Source organism: Labeo rohita, chromosome 4 (genome assembly GCF_022985175.1).
Source record: "Labeo rohita strain BAU-BD-2019 chromosome 4, IGBB_LRoh.1.0, whole genome shotgun sequence".
Lineage (NCBI taxonomy): Eukaryota > Metazoa > Chordata > Actinopteri > Cypriniformes > Cyprinidae > Labeo > Labeo rohita.
Genome location: NC_066872.1, coordinates 17852026 through 17871181, shown reverse-complemented (window position 1 = coordinate 17871181; position 19156 = coordinate 17852026). Strand labels below are relative to the sequence as shown.

The 19156-nt window shown below is 37.8% G+C and overlaps 1 pseudogene; it reads right to left on the bottom strand.

Annotated features, from left to right (window-relative positions):
• Positions 1–9470: 9470 nt before the first annotated feature.
• Positions 9471–13381, bottom strand: LOC127164219 (macrophage mannose receptor 1-like; annotated as a pseudogene).
• Between the last annotated feature and the right edge of the window lie 5775 nt (positions 13382–19156).

Below are 19156 nucleotides of genomic sequence, written 5' to 3'. Positions count from 1 at the left end.
GAAACTTTCAGGTCCCCACTACAGCACTGCATCTAGGGCTATGGTCCTACCTCCAGGTAAGCTCTTCGGAAGTCTTTGTCGCAGGAAGCTCCTGGACATGCTTGGATAGACGCATGGACCTAGGCCACCTGGCTGAGACCCTCTATCTGCGTCCCGCCCTGAAGGGCCTTCTGTTTCTTGATTTCCACCCTTTTCATACAGACCTATTCTCATGCCATTTGGTGTTCTAGCGAGTCGCCCCTCCGAGGAGTGGGCTTGATCACGCTATGTTTCGCCATATTACGAATCAGAGTCGTTTCTGCGGAAACTCTCTGGTGCTCCAAGGAGCCTTTGGCTACATTGTGGCCCTTGTTCTCGAGGTTCTTCGGGCCTTGATAGAGCGGGGCCCTATGCTTTCCATTGAGATGGGAAGCACAGGTCTGTGTGGGGTGAGAATGGTTTATGCCTCCTTAAGAGAATACCTGAAACATAGCCCGAGGGCTGGGGATGCTACTGCTCTCTGTTCCCTGTTTTTTAAGTAGGTCCTCTTCGAGCACCCCCCTCTGGTCTCTGACTATGGTTGTGGCCTGCTTGTCCTGGATCTGCCTTGATCATGGAGACATCATGGCCACTTTTGGCTTTCAGGTCCTCACTACAGCACTACAACTAGGGTTACGGCCCTACCTCCAGGTAAGCTCTTCGGAAATCTTTTTCGCAGGGAGCTCCTGGTCGTTTGGGATAGACACATGGACCTGAGGTCACCTGTTTGAGACCCTCTATTTGCGTCCTGCCCTGAGGGGCCTTCTGCTGCTGGGTTTTCTGCCTTTTACACAGACCTGTTCCCTTGCAATGTGGTGATCTAGCGGGTCGCCCCTCCGAGGAGCGGGCTTGGTCACGCTATGTTTCACCATTTTACGAGTGCTCCGAGGAGCCTTTTGTTATGTTCTCGGCCCTTGCTCCCAAGGTTCTGCGGGCCTTGGTAGAGCAGGGCCCATGCTTCCATCGAGGTGGTAAGCATAGGTCTGTGTGGGGTGGGAAGGGCTTATGGCCCCCTTGAGAGGTTACCCACAGAACAGCCTGAGGGCTGGGGATGTTACTGCTTTCTGTGCAGCTTTATAGAGGTGGCTCCCCGTCATATCTGGTCCCTGTATCTCTTCCTGGGCAGGGTGCGACGAGGCTCCCCTTTCTGCGGGAAGGGTTTGCTAGAGCTCGTCCACCCTGGGGGGGAATCAGGCTTCCCTCCCATCTTTCGGGAGTAGAAGCCTGTTCTGATACGCCACTTTGTGGTTAGATGTATCAGGTCTTTGGCAGTGTTATTAGACAGCTGGCTGCGGCCGCTGTCTGCTTGGTGCAGAATGCTCCCCTCCCTTCGAGGGTTTGCTTGAGCACTGCCCTATCGGCCAACTGAGGTTCGCCCTTACTGCCTCCCCCTTAGGCCAATGGAACTGATCACCGGGATCAGATCTCATCTAAGGCTCCTGTACAGGGCGTGATGATGCTCCCCTCTCTACGGAAAGGGTCTCTGAGCTCGTCCCCCGTGGGGAGATCAGTGGCTCCTCCTGTGTCGGGAGTAGAAGCCTGTCCCGATACACTGCCTTCCCTGAGTGTATCAGCTCTATGGCAGTTTAATGGACAGATAGCTGCGGCTACTGTCTGTTTGGCATATTCTGCTCCCCTCTCTTTGAGGGTTTTGCTTTGAGCATTGCCTGTTTGGGCAGCTGAGATGCGCCCTTACTGCCTTCCCCTTAGAGCCTTGTTAAGCCGGCAGTGCTCCCCTCACCCTGAGGGTCATCTTATTCCACCGTTTCTCAACGGTACGTCTAAAATCCATTTTTATGGTAAGGCCCACACGAACCTTTGGGCGCTTTCTCAAATCCATGTATATGGTAAGTGCACACGTGAACCTTTGGGCACTTTTCTAAAATCCACGCTGTGGTATGGAATGCACCAGGGTTACATACGTGACCTGAGACGTTTCCTCTGCAGAATCATCAGAGACAGGACTAATGCATCATAGAGAGTCATAATATGAGATGTTGCCATCTGCTGAAGTTGACAAAGAGGCAGTTTCATCCTCACTGAACTGAGCCTTCAGCAACCCATCTGCATCACTGCTATTTGAATCATCAGCTGCAAGACACAGCACTTCAGCATTACGTTTCCTTCAGTTTCTGTAGTATGCCAGTATTTAAGAGTCACAAGTAGCTGCAAAATAAAGAAGGAATGCATCTAAGATATTTACATATATTTACAAAGATGTTATAGGAGAATGACAAGCATGGGTCATTTGTCTTATTGAACAATTTAAAAAAATCTCATGTATTTTCAGCAGTCAGGAGTACTAACACCATCATCAATTAACAGACAAACAAATAGTAAATAAAATCTAAACTGAAACATGCTTCAACCTTAGTCATAACCAAATACTTAACTGTTAGTATTTCTTTTATATTTTAATTGCTTAGTTTTATTATTAATCTACTTTTTAATTCTTTTTTATTACAAATGTATTATTTTCAATTAACTTTTAATTAATTTGAAGTAGTTTAACTTATACATTTCATTTTATTATAGGCTACACTGTTTATTTACTGAATGAAAAACTTGAAACTCTGTCAGGTGCTAGAACTGTGCATACAGGATCAGCTCAGCCCATCAGCTAACTATAATTCATTATTTATAATTACACAATGGGTCGGCCCACATTTTACAGCGGCTCACCGTGAAGGTGCTCCCGATGGCCAGTCCACTGTTATTACAGTCTGTATAGAGACGCTAAAAATTAAATTTAGCATACACTGCGAAACTATTTTTATATCATTATTTTGATTTTAATGAAACAATCTCTTATTTTAATGAAATAATAGTGAAAAGGTTTGTTTCTGCTTATTAATCACAGTTTAAACAAGAAGAAACCGCATTTCTGTATTTAATTTTTGGGATAAATAATGGAAAAATGAATGGACTCAAAAATACACAGACGCCCGTAAAAAGATTAAGATTCAAATAATTAACGCAGAGCTCTAGTCCGAACACAAAGGTTAACGCATCATCCCCTTGACATTTCAAAATCATTAATGTTAGACTTACAATACAATGCTTATAGTCATATTTTATATATTCACATAGCCAAAGCTTCAACCACACTGGTAACATTAATATACAGGCCACATACTGGCAGGAAATTCAAATACACACACACAAAAAAAATCATTGCACGTTGCAGTTGAAAAACGATCTTATACAGTTATATATAAATGCTTTAATAAAGACCTCAATGTCATTACCCACTGAAGGTCTGTGCGTCGGAGAAGACGACTGAGAATGGCAGCTATTGCTTAAATAAATAAAAGCATTGATGCAAGTAATATTGCAGAACAGGTCATTGTTATTAGCGGCTGTTTCGTTATTATTGGTAGTATATTGTAAATATTATTCTTATTCACTACTCATTTGAACCCTTTTAACATTTTATTATTACAAACAATATTATTTATTATGCTTTTTACACTATTAAGATTCATAAAGTATATCATGGTCAAGATCTCATCAATTATATAAAGTAACAAGTCTAATTTCACCAGAATATCTTTATTTAAATAGCCTATATGACGCACACGCACAGGATTGTGGGAAATTGAAGGCAGCGAAGGATACATCTATGCTGCCTTCAAAATTCGATAGGTACCTCCGGAGACAGGAAGTGAAGCAGAATTGGAATTCGGACGTGCCTTGATGCCTTCCTGCCTTGGAATGCTGCCTCCGAAGGCAGCATTTTAGAGCTTTCGGATGCAGCCAGAGAATGCTTTTTCAATAAATGGCCATCATGGCCCTACATTTTTCATAATTCCAGAAAATTATTGGCAAACACAAACTGAATTTGAGAAAATAAAATGCATGTTTCATAGAGCCCAAAAAGAATGTTTTTTTTTTTTTTTGTTAAACTTTTAATAACTTTTTTAATAAATTACTGTTAAATTACTTTTTTCATGATTTCAATTAATTAGACATACTTTTTATTATTAATATATATTTTTTATTTGTCTGTTGGAGTCAAGAAAAATTAAAAAGAAAAAAAATGGAAAAAATAAAATTGATTTTATAGGGTCATACATTACATCTTGGACAATTAAGGAAATCTGAATAATTTTAAAATCTGAAGGGAAGCCTGTTTTTGCTCACCAGACATGAAATGTCAAAGTGAAAATTTTCACTGTGAAAAATTAGGCCTAATGTAAATTTTACAATAATTAGTAACTGTTGTTGTAATACTGTAAATGCTGGTTTTACAATTATATCGTAATAACAGCAAATGGTAATTCCATGCAAAAGTCAAACTTACCATGAAAAAATAACATTTTTACCAAAGTTTTTTTCTATACTGACAGCACAAATGTCAACATTTGGTGGTTCAAATACCCATGACCCAGGTCTCTCTTAAGGTTTTTAAAGCTTTTTTTTTTTTTAGTGCATGATTTTCCATAGTCTGGTAAGTGCTATTTTCAGGCTTGTCACATCCATAACAGTACATATTTATCAAAATTAAAATAACATTATTCTTTGAAGAGCCATCGCTTCTCTATTTGTTGGGTATTACTGCATCTGGTTTGTGCATTTTAATTTGAAGAAATCCTACAAAGTCTAGACCTATTCTCTCAAAAACGGTGTCCTTTTTTGTCACATCCATAACACATGATTATTTCTCTTTTTTAACAAAAACTATATAGACTGTATTTTTCTGTGTTTAGACCTATTTTTATTAAAATATAAGCAGATGGTTTAGTATACAACATCATTTTCAAGAATTTATGTCACATCAAAAATGTCACATCCATAATGCTGTATTTGCCAGTATACAGTATTATGATAGCACTATAAATAAAAAAAAAAGTATTTTTGGTAAATTTAATAATCACTGGACTGTTTACCTTCAATTTCTGCATGAGTAAAACAAAAATAATAATAACAATAAATTTCTAGTTGAAGTTACAAGTCCACATACAGCAATTGTGTTCCATGCACAAATCCAACACATCATGGTTCAAAAGATGACATGGATGTGTTTCAAAACCTCATTTAAGAAAAAAAAGGTATTTAAACTTAATCAAGCTAATGACAAATTCATAGTACACCATAACTTTACATAAATCCTGATTAAACATACTAATCATTGATGTCAATACGACGTCAATATGACATCAATTAAATGTTTAAAACTTGACGTTGATTTGACGTACATTCAGTGTTGGGAAGGTTACTTTGGAAATGTAATAGGTTACAGATTACAGATTACAAGTTACTTGATTTAAAATGTAATAAGTAGTGTAACTTTTCAGTTACTTTATTAAAGTAATGTAACATTACTTTTAATTACTTTTTGATTACTTTTCTAAATTTCTAATATTTTCAACTGTTAATCATATTGAAACATTTAAACCAGTCAGAGTTAACCTTACAGTAGCACTCAACACTGATTACTGTCAGACTTTCAAAATCTTTTATCACTTGAATTAGATTTTAATAAGTAAGGGATAATATACATCTTTATTTTGTGATAACAACTTGCTGAATGTACATTATCTCACTTATTACACAGCTGCTAATAGATTATTTAGATGTTTCGTGTCAAAATTATTAGACACAAAACACTGATCTGAGTTGAAATATTTGAACGCAAAGCTTCCATCAGTTGCTAGCAAATGGCAAGTTCAAACTAGACATTTTAGGGACACAGTGCAGTCATACCAGTTTTCTTACACAACATTTCACCACATAAATAGTTTGTTAGTTATCTTTATAATCCATTACAGTGTACAAAAAAAAAAAAGGCAGCAGCTGCGTTTGTATGAAACAATAGAGCAAGTACACAATACCAGGATGACAGAATTAAGAAATAGTACACATAATATTGAATTAAGCTTCAATATTTTATTAACTAACCAAACTAAACAAAAATTATCACGCATATAGTACTGACTTAAGTTGCCCTGAAATAGTCCGAGCTGTGTAATAATTTAATTTAAAGAACACCGCAAATTCAGATTTTTTTTTTACTTATATTTTTGGGCTTTTTATGCCTTTTATTGTGATAGGACAGTAGAGAGACGACAGGAAAGAACTTGGAGGAGAGAGGGGAGCGGGATCGGCAAAGGACCTCGAGACGGGAATCGAACTCGGGTCACCGTGAGCGCAGTTGCGCTATATGTCATAACAAGATCATAATATAACTAACATCATAACAAGAAATAGTTTAATAGCTATGATACTGGGTTTGAAATCAAATGTTTGCATAGTTATGACAGAAAACAATAGCATCTAACAATGCCTGGGAAAAACAATCTTAAAAAATAAAGTTTATGCATAAACCCAAATAGGAACAGTTATTGAATAAGCATGTGTCTGATTCTGTGTCCTAAACTCCTGAAACATTGGTGTCTCATTTTAGAGCAGTCAATGCAGTTTCTGAAAGAAGTCAATTAAATCTGTAAGTGTGGGTGGGTGTGTGAAACAATTCAGATGTAATCCCTTTTGTAATCACTGGCATTTTTCAAAAGTAACTGTAATTTAATTACATATTTTTTTCTCAGTAACTGTAACTAATTACAATTACATTTATTTTGTAATTAAATTACGTAATTCCGTTACATGTAACTAGTTACTCCCCAACACTGAAGACTGGTCATATTTTTTTATAATTTAGTTACATAAAAACATAGATTAGTCTCAGATGAATCTGAAAAGTAAGACTGCTTACCCACTGGCTAACTGCTAGTTGGTCAGTTTTTAAGACTCTGTCTTAACATTTAAGCTAAGTTTATCCAACTGGCTCCAGGTATTTTCAAATGTCCCTTTAAGGTATTCTATAGTCTTTGGTGTTATTCATGCTATTTCTCCATGTTGAGAGTGTGGTGTCACACAGATACCTGACTATGCATTTGCATGCTTTTCTCTGGTGAACTAAAAATAACTGTGTCTATGTCACAAATGTAAAATCTGAGTCATCTCAACCATCAAATTATGCAACAGGAAATTTACACACGGAATTTATTCTCTGGTGCTGTTTTGCAGTGTTGGTACATCCACCACTTAATTTTGAGTTAAAATATATTGTTGCAATGTTATGGCATTTCAGAGATTGTAACAAGTAATAATATTACCCAAATTTTATTAGCAATGCTTTATATTACTGCATTACAGCAAAAAGTAATATACTACTGTAATATCATTACATTTGTAATTTGTTACTCCAAATACTGCAAATTATCATACAGGGGACAACAAAAGATCTGATACAATTCCACACAGAACCCAAAAAATGCACTGGACAAAATTACTGTTAAGTCCCTTAACTTAATATTTAGTTAACACCCCCTTTGGGAAAAAAATAACTAAAATCAATCGCTTCCTGTAACCATGAATGAGTTTCTTACACCTCTCAACTTGAATTTTGGACCACTCTTCTTTTGCAAACTGCTCCAGGTCATTCAGATTTGAAGAGTGCCTTCTCCCAACTGGTGTTTTGAGATCTCTCCACAGGTGTTCTATGGGATTCAGATCTGGACTCATTGCTGGCCATTTCAGAACTCTCCAGAGCTTTGTTTGTAACCATTTTCGAGTGCTTTTTGAAGTGTGTTTTGGGTCATTGTCCTGCTGGAAGACCCATGACCTCTGGTGGAGATGCAGCTTTCTGACACTGGCCACTACACTGCTCCCCAAAATTCTTTGGTAATCATCAGATTTCATGATACCGTTCACACAGTCAAGGCATCCAGTGCCAGAAGCAGCAAAGCAACCCCAAAACATTTTTGAACCTCCACCATGTTTGACTGTAGGGACTGTGTTCTTTTCTTTGAAGGCCTCATTGATGTCCTTTACCAAAAAGCTCTACTTCTGTCTCATCTGTCCACAGTAAGTTCTCCTAGAAGGTATGTGGTTTTGTCACATACGTTTTGGCAAACTCCAGTCTTGCTTTTTTTATGATGTTTGATTAAGTTCGGGAAGAGCACGATCAGATAATCAACTAATTCGGCACAGGTGCAACTCGTCTAGCAAATCATCCAAACTAGCACAAGTCATATATATGCACACAGCCGACTTACCTCCGTCATTCGACTGTTTTTTTTTAGCTTGAATTTGTTTGGAAGTTAATCAGGGTTCTTTATCCACCATTCGAACAATTCTTTGTTGTAATTATTCATTAATTTTGCTCTTCCGTCTACGTCCAGGGAGGTTAGCTACAGTGCCATGGGCTGTAAACCTCTTTATGATATTGCGCACAGTGGATACAGAAACATTAACATATCTGGAGATGGACTTGTAGCCTTGAGATTGTCCATGTTTTTCCACAATTGTTTCTCTCAAATCCACAGTAAATTTAGTTCAATTCAATTCAATTTTCAATTCAATTCAAATGTATTTGTATAGCGCCTTTCACGATACATATCGTTGCAAAGCAAATTTACAGCAAATTAAAGTTTTTACAATATATTTAGTAGTAGCTTACTAGTGGTGACTATGTCAGGTTGATGTACATATGGCAGAGATGTGTGGTAAAGATCAATTTATGACGTAATCAAACAGACAAAGAACACTATAAATTAGTAGCAAAATTCGGTAGTGCTGTATGTTGTTTCAGGGTCTTGTCTGGTACCCAAAACTCTATTAACAGTCTTCTATCAGCCAAGACATTGACTGAGTAAAGCCAGAGAAGAGAAGAAGCAGGAGACAAAGTAATAATGATGAAGATGGAGCAGAGTTTATTGAATAATCTTAGTTGCATATGTTTCAATGATCAAATTTCGTCTGAAGAACACAAATCCAACCAGTGTTATACCAAACTGATTCACAACAACATCCTATAAACCTTGAATTTACATAAACATTCACTCGTAGAATAGAAACATTAATATAAATGACTAATCAATACATGAATGAATGAAATCAGTATACGAATGGTTAAAATGATTACAAATGATTATGTTATTAAGTATAATAATAAAATGATAAATGATTATAAATGAATAAAAATAAAGAATAAAAGAAAGCAAGTAACACAATTCAAATGTATGGTTGCTCCTTGAAGCAAAACAGTTTGCATCTGAGGATCTCTAGGTCCCTCATTAAGCTATGTGAACTAGTCTCAAATTGTGATTCTTAAAACCTTCTTCTGTTAAGGTTGGCTTCTATCTCTTCCTGACTATTGATGAATTGGAGCACGGTAGGGAGGTGGGTGTTTTTTGTTTCCTTGCACTATAAAAGTGTGTTGTTGTAAAGAGAGTGGGTAAGTCAAAACCACACCAGATATACAAAGAGTTTCTTAAACGACACAAATTTCATAATACAGCAATAAAACAGACTTCTGGCCACTTTTAAAACTCAATAAGCAGATTCACTTAGAACTTACTAAAGAAAAATCAAACATAAATTAAATCAGAAAAATAATGAAGTAGCCTATGAAAAGTAAGTAAACACATTGGTGTGTTCCTCACTCTTTAATATCTGCTGCAGATGAAGTTGAGTTTGTGAGTTTCAGGAAGGCTGATCCAGCGCTGATCTCCTCCAGACTGAACTGCTCCTTTTCTCCTCTCAAGGCTGCAGTTTTCCCGTGTTGTTCCGTTCCCTGGAGCCCAGTTGTGATAGCACACGATCTGTCCACTCACCCAGAGCCACATGTTCATGCTGCAGTAGTTGTGTAAATCCAACCACACCGCCGCAGTAGACGCCCGTTTAACCACGTTCATCACACCACGCTGAATCTCTTCTGAATGAACCGAAACCAGATCCACATGATTCTGTCTGCAGTAACTCAGAGCTTCAGACCACATCAGATTCTCTTTGATCAGAACCAGTTTATCTGGAAATGAAACAAACCACAAGCAGAAACTAGAGAGAGACTGATCAAAAACGACATGCAGAACAAACACTGTGGATGAATTTGTCATGTCAGAAATTTAACATGAACTTTAAAAGATCTGGAGGTGATGGAGGGATTATTTGTGTTTTGTGAGAATCTACTCACTTTCATGACATACAAAAGGATATTGTTTGGTGCAAAGGCAGTCATGCCATCGTCCCTGACTATTCGGTTCAACAGCTGTACAGTCTTCACCACGTCTATAATCATCAGGTTGATCAGACCTCCAGTATCTGAATGAAGAGTTACTCTGATCTGACCACCGCCATAAGTCTCTGAACAGACCAATCCAGACATGTGATCCAGATAACCCTCTATCATTAATGAACTGCACAACCTGTTGATTCTCATTCTGGTTCCTCACACTGACCAGATCAGTGTGATTCTGTCTGCAGTAACTCTGAGCATCTCTCCAACTCATCGTCTGATTGCCAAGAACGAGTCCTGTGTTTACTTTAAAAAAAGATGAGAAAAGATTCATGAATCAGTTTGTTTATTCTTACGCTGCTTCACGATTTGAATGTGAACAAAAAACATCAGAAACACATCATTCAAAGACTTGAGCTGCTTCTACAACTGGTGATATATTTAATATTCATAATGTTCAAGATATTTTACATTATACAATGATCTGTCTAAAAACTTGATTCTGATTGGCTGGAACAAGTGCATTCAGACCATTAAATGAAACACACACATACAGCTGCAAGGATCCACCCGCTGGCCCAAAAGCGGAGTCCAGCAGCCTGTTTGAAAGATTAATGCGAGTTCTGTCTTTTACTTGCGCTTCTGCAAAGTTCACTTGATTTTTTAAGGTTTAGTTTGAATTTTGGTTTACCTCCGTGTTCAGTCTGACTCCAATTTCAAGTGATCATTTAGGAGGTTTCTCTAACTAAAACTGATCACAAATGTAAATGATCTGTGAATCCCATACTTTCAACTTTTCATTCATCAAGGACTGATATCGCTTAGCAATTCACTTGGCCAACAGTGAATGCATGACACAAATTTGCCTGTTCTGGTCTTACTTGGATACAGGGTGACTATTATACCTTTAAGTAGGCTGCAACTTGCTAGCACATAACAAAAGGTGTATTTTTATTTTATAACCATGAAAACTGTATCTTGTTAAGCCAGTGATGGTCAGAAATCAGAGGATCCCTAATGACGAGCCCCCTGCTTCGCTCCTTGGTACTTCGATATGATCCATCCTGGACGCAAATTTGCAGAAACACCAGACTACGCTTTAATCTACTGGAAATAATGATGTCAGAAGAGATCAGAAGTAATTGAATATAACATTATATTTGCTTTATTATTATTTTTTAAAAATGGTTTAATTATTATTTAAACAATTAATACAAAGGAACAAATCAAAATGATCAATTTCTTAATTGATGGCCGTCATTTTTTTTAAAATGGCATAATGGAATGTAATACACCTTGAATGTAATCTAAACATTCCAAGTTAATATCCCAATTTTTGTAGGATTTTTAGGCATTTTTCATGTCACATTTTTAGCCTATTAATAGTAACACCCCCTTGTGCCTATTAATCTTTTTCTCCCTTTTTTTTTTTTTTTTGGTGTGAGTCAGAGTATAATTGTGATGTAAAGAGTCTCATGAACGAGCAGCTAGTACAGAGGACCAACGGTCAAGGTCCAGATTTTTCATTTAAAAACGTTCATTAGCCTGTAGATTAAAATGAATGCTCTTTAATACTACGATAATATTAAAACATAAGTAAACTGTGTTATTTTAACGGTTTTCAAAATAACCATAACATTACATGCATAAGAGCCTTAGTGTAAATTTCTTTTTATTGTTTTGTTGCATGGCATCTTTTTTTGAGAGTTCCGGACATTTTGGTTTCATGGAGAGATAATTTCACCTCTTCGACAGTCAGACAGTCATTCGCACACAGAGAAACATTTAGAAGCACAGAAAGTTGATGTAAACCCTGCGCCGTGACTTTTATTATAAAATAGCTTCAGTATTGTCAGGAGTCCTGTCCGGTCAGCTCGCCACCAGAGGTCGCCTGTGCATCATATTGACATTCACACTGCACTACACCCTGGACTACATTTCCCATGCTCCACCTCTCAGATTAGGCACACTGCTGCAGCCCATCACACGCTGAAGAAATATGAGACCGTCACCATCATTTTGGGCTGAATATTGTCTTGCGGTTATCGCTTTCATAGTGACAGCAATTTAACAGACCCACCTCTCAGTTTCCAAGTCTGGTTATCTTGTCCTGTCTGCCTGCAGCCTGCCCTGGATTTATCGCCTGTCATGGATTTAACCCTTTGTCCTGCCATTTCGGACTCTATTTGCCCCTCATTTGAACTATTGACTGTCTGTTTTTCGGATACCCATTTGCCTCACCCCCTGGATTACTCTTTTTGTCCTGCCCTGTTCGTATCTGTTTGCTGGTGTTTTGACCCTGCCTGTTTGTGACCATGTCACTGTCTATGAATAAAAGCTTGCATATGGATATGCCCACTTCACGTCTCATTCACTCCGTAACAAGTATTGAATTGCTACATTACATTTCTCTGCAACGAGGGTTTATGTTGTAATGGACTATCATGCCTACATGGACCAGACTCAAGTTAACCTATGTATGATAAATGAAGCCCCTATTAGGTTTGTGTTGAGATACTGAAGGCTGAAAATATCAAGCTGAATCACCTCTAGTCTCTGCTGTATGTTTATTATTAATGATATAAGATCAGTTTAGATCTCTAAGATTTGTATGCACTTTAATGGTAAGTTTTTTCATTGTAACAAATTATCATATAGAGGGACAACAAAAGATCAAAGTGTGTTAAGTGACTAAAGTCTTTTTTTCTGGCAAATATCATGTTGATACAGAAATGGTGTCAACACTGAAAGTGTGGCAAATATCCACAGTCTCTTCTAAATTCACAATCAAATTAAACAATCATACTGTTTAGTAGTTCATTAAAATTTGATATATGGTGAATCTATAAATGAACTCACTGTTGTTGCAGATGAAATGTCGGCTGTCACTACATGGCAAATCATGCCATTGTCCGTTTAACATCATAGCACAGTCTACACCATCTGGTTGTCCAGGAGCCTAGTTCAGATAGAGTGCAGGTTCACCTGAAGACCACTGCCATTCATCGCGACCCGTCTCCTGCAGCCCAATCCAGACAAACTGAACACTTCTATCATTCACACTCTTGTTCAACTCATTTATTTCGTTCATGTTGCCAACGGTGGCCAGATCTGAGTATTTCTCTCTGCAGTATCTCTGAGCTTCAGTCCAGTTCTTGTTCTCATTTAATAAGTGATACTGACGCTGAACACATTCAGATACGGAGCAGAGAGCTGTGAAATAGAGGCTTTGCTTTAATGCTTTTCATAACTGGATCAAATCTAATGAAACTCGAAACCATAAATAAAACCACAAACACACTCACCAGTGAGAAAAAGAATGAAAAATAGAGTTTGATCCATTTCTGAGGACGAAAAATACAGATAAACTCAGATTTTATATATTCACAGATTAATTTTGGTGTAAAACATTAAAAATCCTTCTTAACAGGAACGTAAATGCACTGTACACAATGATTAAACAATATTAACACAGAAGTCTAATTCTAGTTAAAGAATGAACATGTGAGTTGTTCTTACTTTAGAAGTTGTGTGTTTCTGTCGTGGGTCTGATATTTCTGTCTGCAGCTTTAATGTGATTATTGTTCTTCCTCGTTCATGTGATTTTCTGTTTTCATTTCCTGTATGTTGCTGTAATGCTCTGGAAGTGTGTTAATTTGAATGTGGGCCTGCATGTTTCCTAATGAAGTTTTGCATTTCCATAGCAGCTTCTCAGTAAAAATCCACCTCAACATTTGCACTTTTTTCTTATTTAGTTTGTTTTCCATGTTCTTGCACCTTCTGTGACCAACAGCATTTTTCTGTGATTAATTAAAATGATAATCGAGAACTGTCACAATAGAATAGTGTTGGTTGTTTGCATTTAAAAATTACAACTTACTTTGCAAACATAAACAATTTCCAGAACTAATTTGTGTTTTTCATTTACAAGTTTCAATTTATAATGCAAAAATAAAACAATGCACACCCAGATAGCAACATATTGTCAGCCCAGATCCGGCCCACATCTGGCACATGTGGCATGATGATCTGGCCCACATGCAGCGTGGAATGATGGCACTTGGGCGGACCGCTCCTGTTTGCCAGATCTGGGCCAAAAGCAGGCCATAGCAATGCCACATGTCAGCCAAGAGCAGAGAAATAAACCACACTGGACCTTATCTGAGCCACAAAATCTGTGTATATTTAATATGGAGTCATCTCAGCGTTAATAAGCCCATTAACAAGCAGAATCACTGAAGGAAAGAAGAGAACAGAAAACAAGAGACAAACAGAAACACAACTACTGACTACAGCCACAGCCTTAGATGAAATCAGCTGAAGATAAAAGACATTAAATCTCTGAAGATCTCAGCAGAGGAGGATTAAACAACTCCACAAACAGCATTACCAGCTTCACTTATTACTGACCAGATTTACTTTATTTCTGTTAGAGGTCTACAGAAGTTCTTTACTGAGAATTAGCAGGGGCTTAAATATTTCACTTGAAGTCACCGTGATAGTGATTAGCGTTTCCATTAATTAATTGGGCTCTTAACTTTTTTTTTTAAGCATTTCTTATTTGATTGTTGTGAAAATGTGGTTAACAAACACATTTGTAGTACATGATCATTTTTTCATTGTTGGCTTCACAATTATCATATAACCGACTGATTCTCTGAACACATTTGATTGTAGTAGTTGTATAGTTTAATGTTTTCACATTGTAAAACTGCATTATTGCAACATCATTTTGAAAAATGTATTTAAAAAAGGACAAAAGTTTGAACAAGGCTATCACACAGATATCAGCAATCAGCATATGAATCTCAACAATGGTGACAGATAATCAGATCAGTTCTGGACATCACAAAAGGCTGCATTATTCGTTCATGCTGTGATGCAAGTTTTGCACACTTTTTATTGTCACCATTGTTGAGGTTCATATGTTGATTTATGATGGCTTTGTGTGTTCATAAAATTTAACCTTTTGTGATTTTTTTTTTTTTTTTTAACTGGTTCTGCAAGACTACAGACAGTTTCATACTATGAATGTATTTTTCCACAACATAATTGTAAAAGCTATATGACATGGAATCAGGCTTATTTGTTCAATATTACAACCATCAATAGCTTTTCATTGATTTCATTTTGTCTTTATTTGTTATTGCTTAGAGTTTTCACAAACACACCATCACAGCAATTGACAAAGATAAACTTTTATTAAAAAGTGTTACAAGTCCAATTATTGGAAACACTAATCACTATTATGGTGGCTTCAAAATAAATTGATTTAAACCTGTTTTTCAATAAAGAACTTCTGTAGGCCTCTAACAGAAATAAAGCAGATCTTATCAGCTGGTAATGCTGTTTGTGGAGTTGTTTAAACCTCCTCCTCTGAGATCTTCAGAGATTTAATGTCTTTTATCTTCAACTTCAAGGCTGTGGTTGCAGTCAGTTGTTGTGTTTCTGTCTTTTTTCAGTTCTCTTCTTTCCTTCAGTGATTCTGCTTGTTAATGTGCTTATTAACGCTGAGATGACTCCATATTAAATATACACAGATTTTGTGGCTCAAATAAGGTCCAGTGTGGTTTATTTCTCTGCTCTTGGCTGACATGTGGCATTGCTATGGCCTGCTTTTGGCCCAGATTTGGCAAACAGGAGCGGTCCGCCCAAGTGCCATCATTCCACGCTGCATGTGGGCCAGATCATCATGCCACATGTGCCAGATGTGGGCCGGATCTGGGCTGACAATATGTTGCTATCTGGAAATGACTTCGCTTCATTTACAAATAACTTGTCAATGTTAAAAGCAATGTACAGAACAACTTAATTCATTTCATTTTGAAGTTTCCCAGCAGCTCCATTTTTTCCCGAACTGTTCTAAAAGAGGAAAAATAAAGACTTCTGAAAACTATTAAGATAGGGCTGCAATCTTGGTTAGAAAATATGATACAGCAAGACTTGCATACAAAATACTCCAGAAATCATATTACTGGATCATCAAGTTTGCCTTGCATGATAGCACTACAAAATAAATCTAAATTTAAAAATAAAATAATATAGAAATACAAATGAAAAACTTATCTACTTACTTATCCACTTTTAACATTTGTTTCACTTGATATTTGACTACATCAAAACACAGTACTTAAATTTATAAGTGTATTTGTTGGCCACCACAGAAGCATCACCTGCTATTTTGTTTGATTAAAAAAGGCCCGTCGTCACCGGCATGCCATAAATTATGGGATATGGTAGTCATTTGCCGGCAAAATGGAGGGTGCATTTGAAGTCGCGTTCGAATTACAGCAGCATTTGTCATGCCGTTGTGATGCAATCGGCCTTCAAATGCAGCCTTCGGAGGTTGCATCATGAATTGGGACTGTCTTCATCGCGCTGCCGTGACGCAATCGGCCTTCAAATGCATTGTAGGACCCAACCTCTAAATTGGGAAAGCCTTTGTTGCATCGTTGTGACAGAATCGGACTTCAAATACACACTTTGAAGGATGTAGCCTACAAATTGGGACGCAGCTTATGCCTAGTAAGAGCTTGATTAGCTGCTTCAGGTAATCACTCACAGCATGGAGGCAAAGAACCCCCCCAACACAAGTAGCTTTCCACTGTTCTGTCTTCAGACCACATGGCTCCCTTGCAAAAAGGTCTGGCATGAATTGCCTCAAACCAAGAAGCCTGGCACTGATCTCCCTCACTTGGTCTGATGGTAACCTGTTTCTAAGTTGTCCACGCAACCACAAAACAATCAGTTTTCACATTACTAAAAGACAGCACTAATGCATGTAATATGCAGGAAACTGCTGAATCACATCTATTCAGAGACATCCCAGATAATTGGTTGTGCTCATCCTGAAACTGCTCAAGGAAAGAGACATCTGTTCTCAGAGTAAGATTAGTTGCCTCTGGGTATATTTACCCTCTGCCATCCCAGAAGCCTTTCTGTGTGCCCTTGTCACAACCAAAGTCACCAGAATATTGCCTTGTGCATTTAGCAGGTGAATCACAACTGCTGCGTGCAAATGACCCTTGTCAGTCTAATCCATTCAGAAAAAATAAATTCTTCTGTGGATGCACACTGGTGCCAGGTTAATGGAACAGAGAGCTGACCAGTGGGAAATGTTTGAGTTTTTAAACAATGGCAGCCCATCAATGTGTATGGACAGATCAAGTGACTGCAGATGTTACAGTTGTGGGATATTTGCTCAGGTGTTTAGAGAGCTGATCTGATATGTTCAGTTTTATTATATCAGCAACTCTGATTCTGGTATTAACATCATATTTAATTCACTTGACAAAAAGGGTTATAAGAAATTCTTGCCGTATATGGGAGGTCTGCATGCCCACATCTTTTGAGGATGGTTGGGAGAATATCCACAGTGTTATGTTTTACATGAAACATGCTGGCCCAGTCTGACAGTTCTTACTTGAGTGTGGCTGTCATATCTGCTTTGGATGTCCTCCTCCTTAAAGTGCTGTATGTGGCTAAATCCCTCACTTCCAGCAACACTGCCCATGTTGGTTTCCTTGGTGGCTGCAATCTTTTGTGCCCTGGACACTTTTGTACAGACTTTGTTATACTGCCTTTTACAGTCCTTGGAACAGTCCTGTCAAACACTGCAACACTTATTTTCCAATAAATAACTACTTATGCCACACTCATGCAAAAATACATATTCAGATCAAACCTAGTAAGTTGTCGAGGAAGTTGGCCCAGGTCATGATGATTCAGCTGACTGTTGCTTGGTGGATGTTAAATCTATGACCCAACTTCAGGGTTTCTGTGGTCTTTAAAAAGTAATAAATGGTACAAAAAAGTCTTAATTTTGATTTGAAATTTGGGGACGGAAAGTACAAGAATTGTGTCAGGGGACTTTGATCTACAGCTGGTCTGGTTAAAGGGCTTTCAATTGTTGTGCTAGTGGTGTAGGTTTTATTTGCCCTGGTGGCCCTAACTATTTTGGCTGTTGCTGCTTCAGATTCCAAAACGGCATCAGAAGCTTGTATGAAGGGAATCAAAAATACAGTACTGTAATTGAGGGGGGGGGTAAACATACTTAGATTAGGCCCAAGTACAGCAATAAAGTGCACTAGTGGTCCAGATCTGGTTGCCAGATTACAGGCCACATATGACACATATTTTAGCCACTTTTATAACTAATACCAGTTCTGTTCTCGTCCTATGTAGGGTCAGAACAGATTCAGCACTGGTTCCCCATGTTAGTCTCAACAAAACCTTAACCAAGCCTCTTTACACAAACTCTTGGCCCACACGTTTGTTGCAAGTCTAGTAAGCAGTCGTACTTTTCTCATGTTCCTTTATTTTCATCTTCTCTCTCCTTCCACCATCCCTATCTGGGGTCAGATGTAGCCATCTTTTAATGGTGCATTCTTCATCTAAGTTTAAAAAACATATGGAGAGTTCAGATGCAAAACCAGCTAAATCCATCTGACGTATTTCTTTAAAATAAGCATTTCTTTCTGGCTACTTTGTATAGGTTTCTATGTAAGTACTGGCACTTCTGATTGGGCTGAGGCTGGAATTTAGCGAGATTGAAGTAAAAGTATTTGATGGATGTATACTATGTGTCAGGAGCATTCACTCAGTATCATTATCTCATTTTTGACCGAGATGGCTTTTAGCTGGTTTTGCATCTGAACTCTTCATATAAAGTAACAAATGTGAGTGACAATATAGACTTAAAAAGTATTTATAACCAAAATGTCCTTACTTTTTGCAGTCTGTCATGAACTTGTTGGTCTCCCACAGCTGCCAGACTAGCAGGGCCTGTGGGTTTTCCAGAAATTCAGTTAAATAGTCTCTCTAAGAAAAAATGGAGTAACCCCACTATGAATTAGGCCAGCATTTCTTAATTCCAGTCCTCACGCCCCGCCGCTCTGCATATTTTGTATGTACCTCTTATCACATACAATGTTTGTTCTATTGGACGTAATGTAAGTGACATCACAGGATTTTCTGCCATGATTCCAGTTCAAAGCAAGCGTATATGTTCCATTTAACAGTCATTAAAGTATGCGAGACATGAATTTAAATTGTATTTATTTACAGGTGCCTTTATGTCACACTTCTCGAGTAAGATTTGTTTGTGTGTGAAGACGC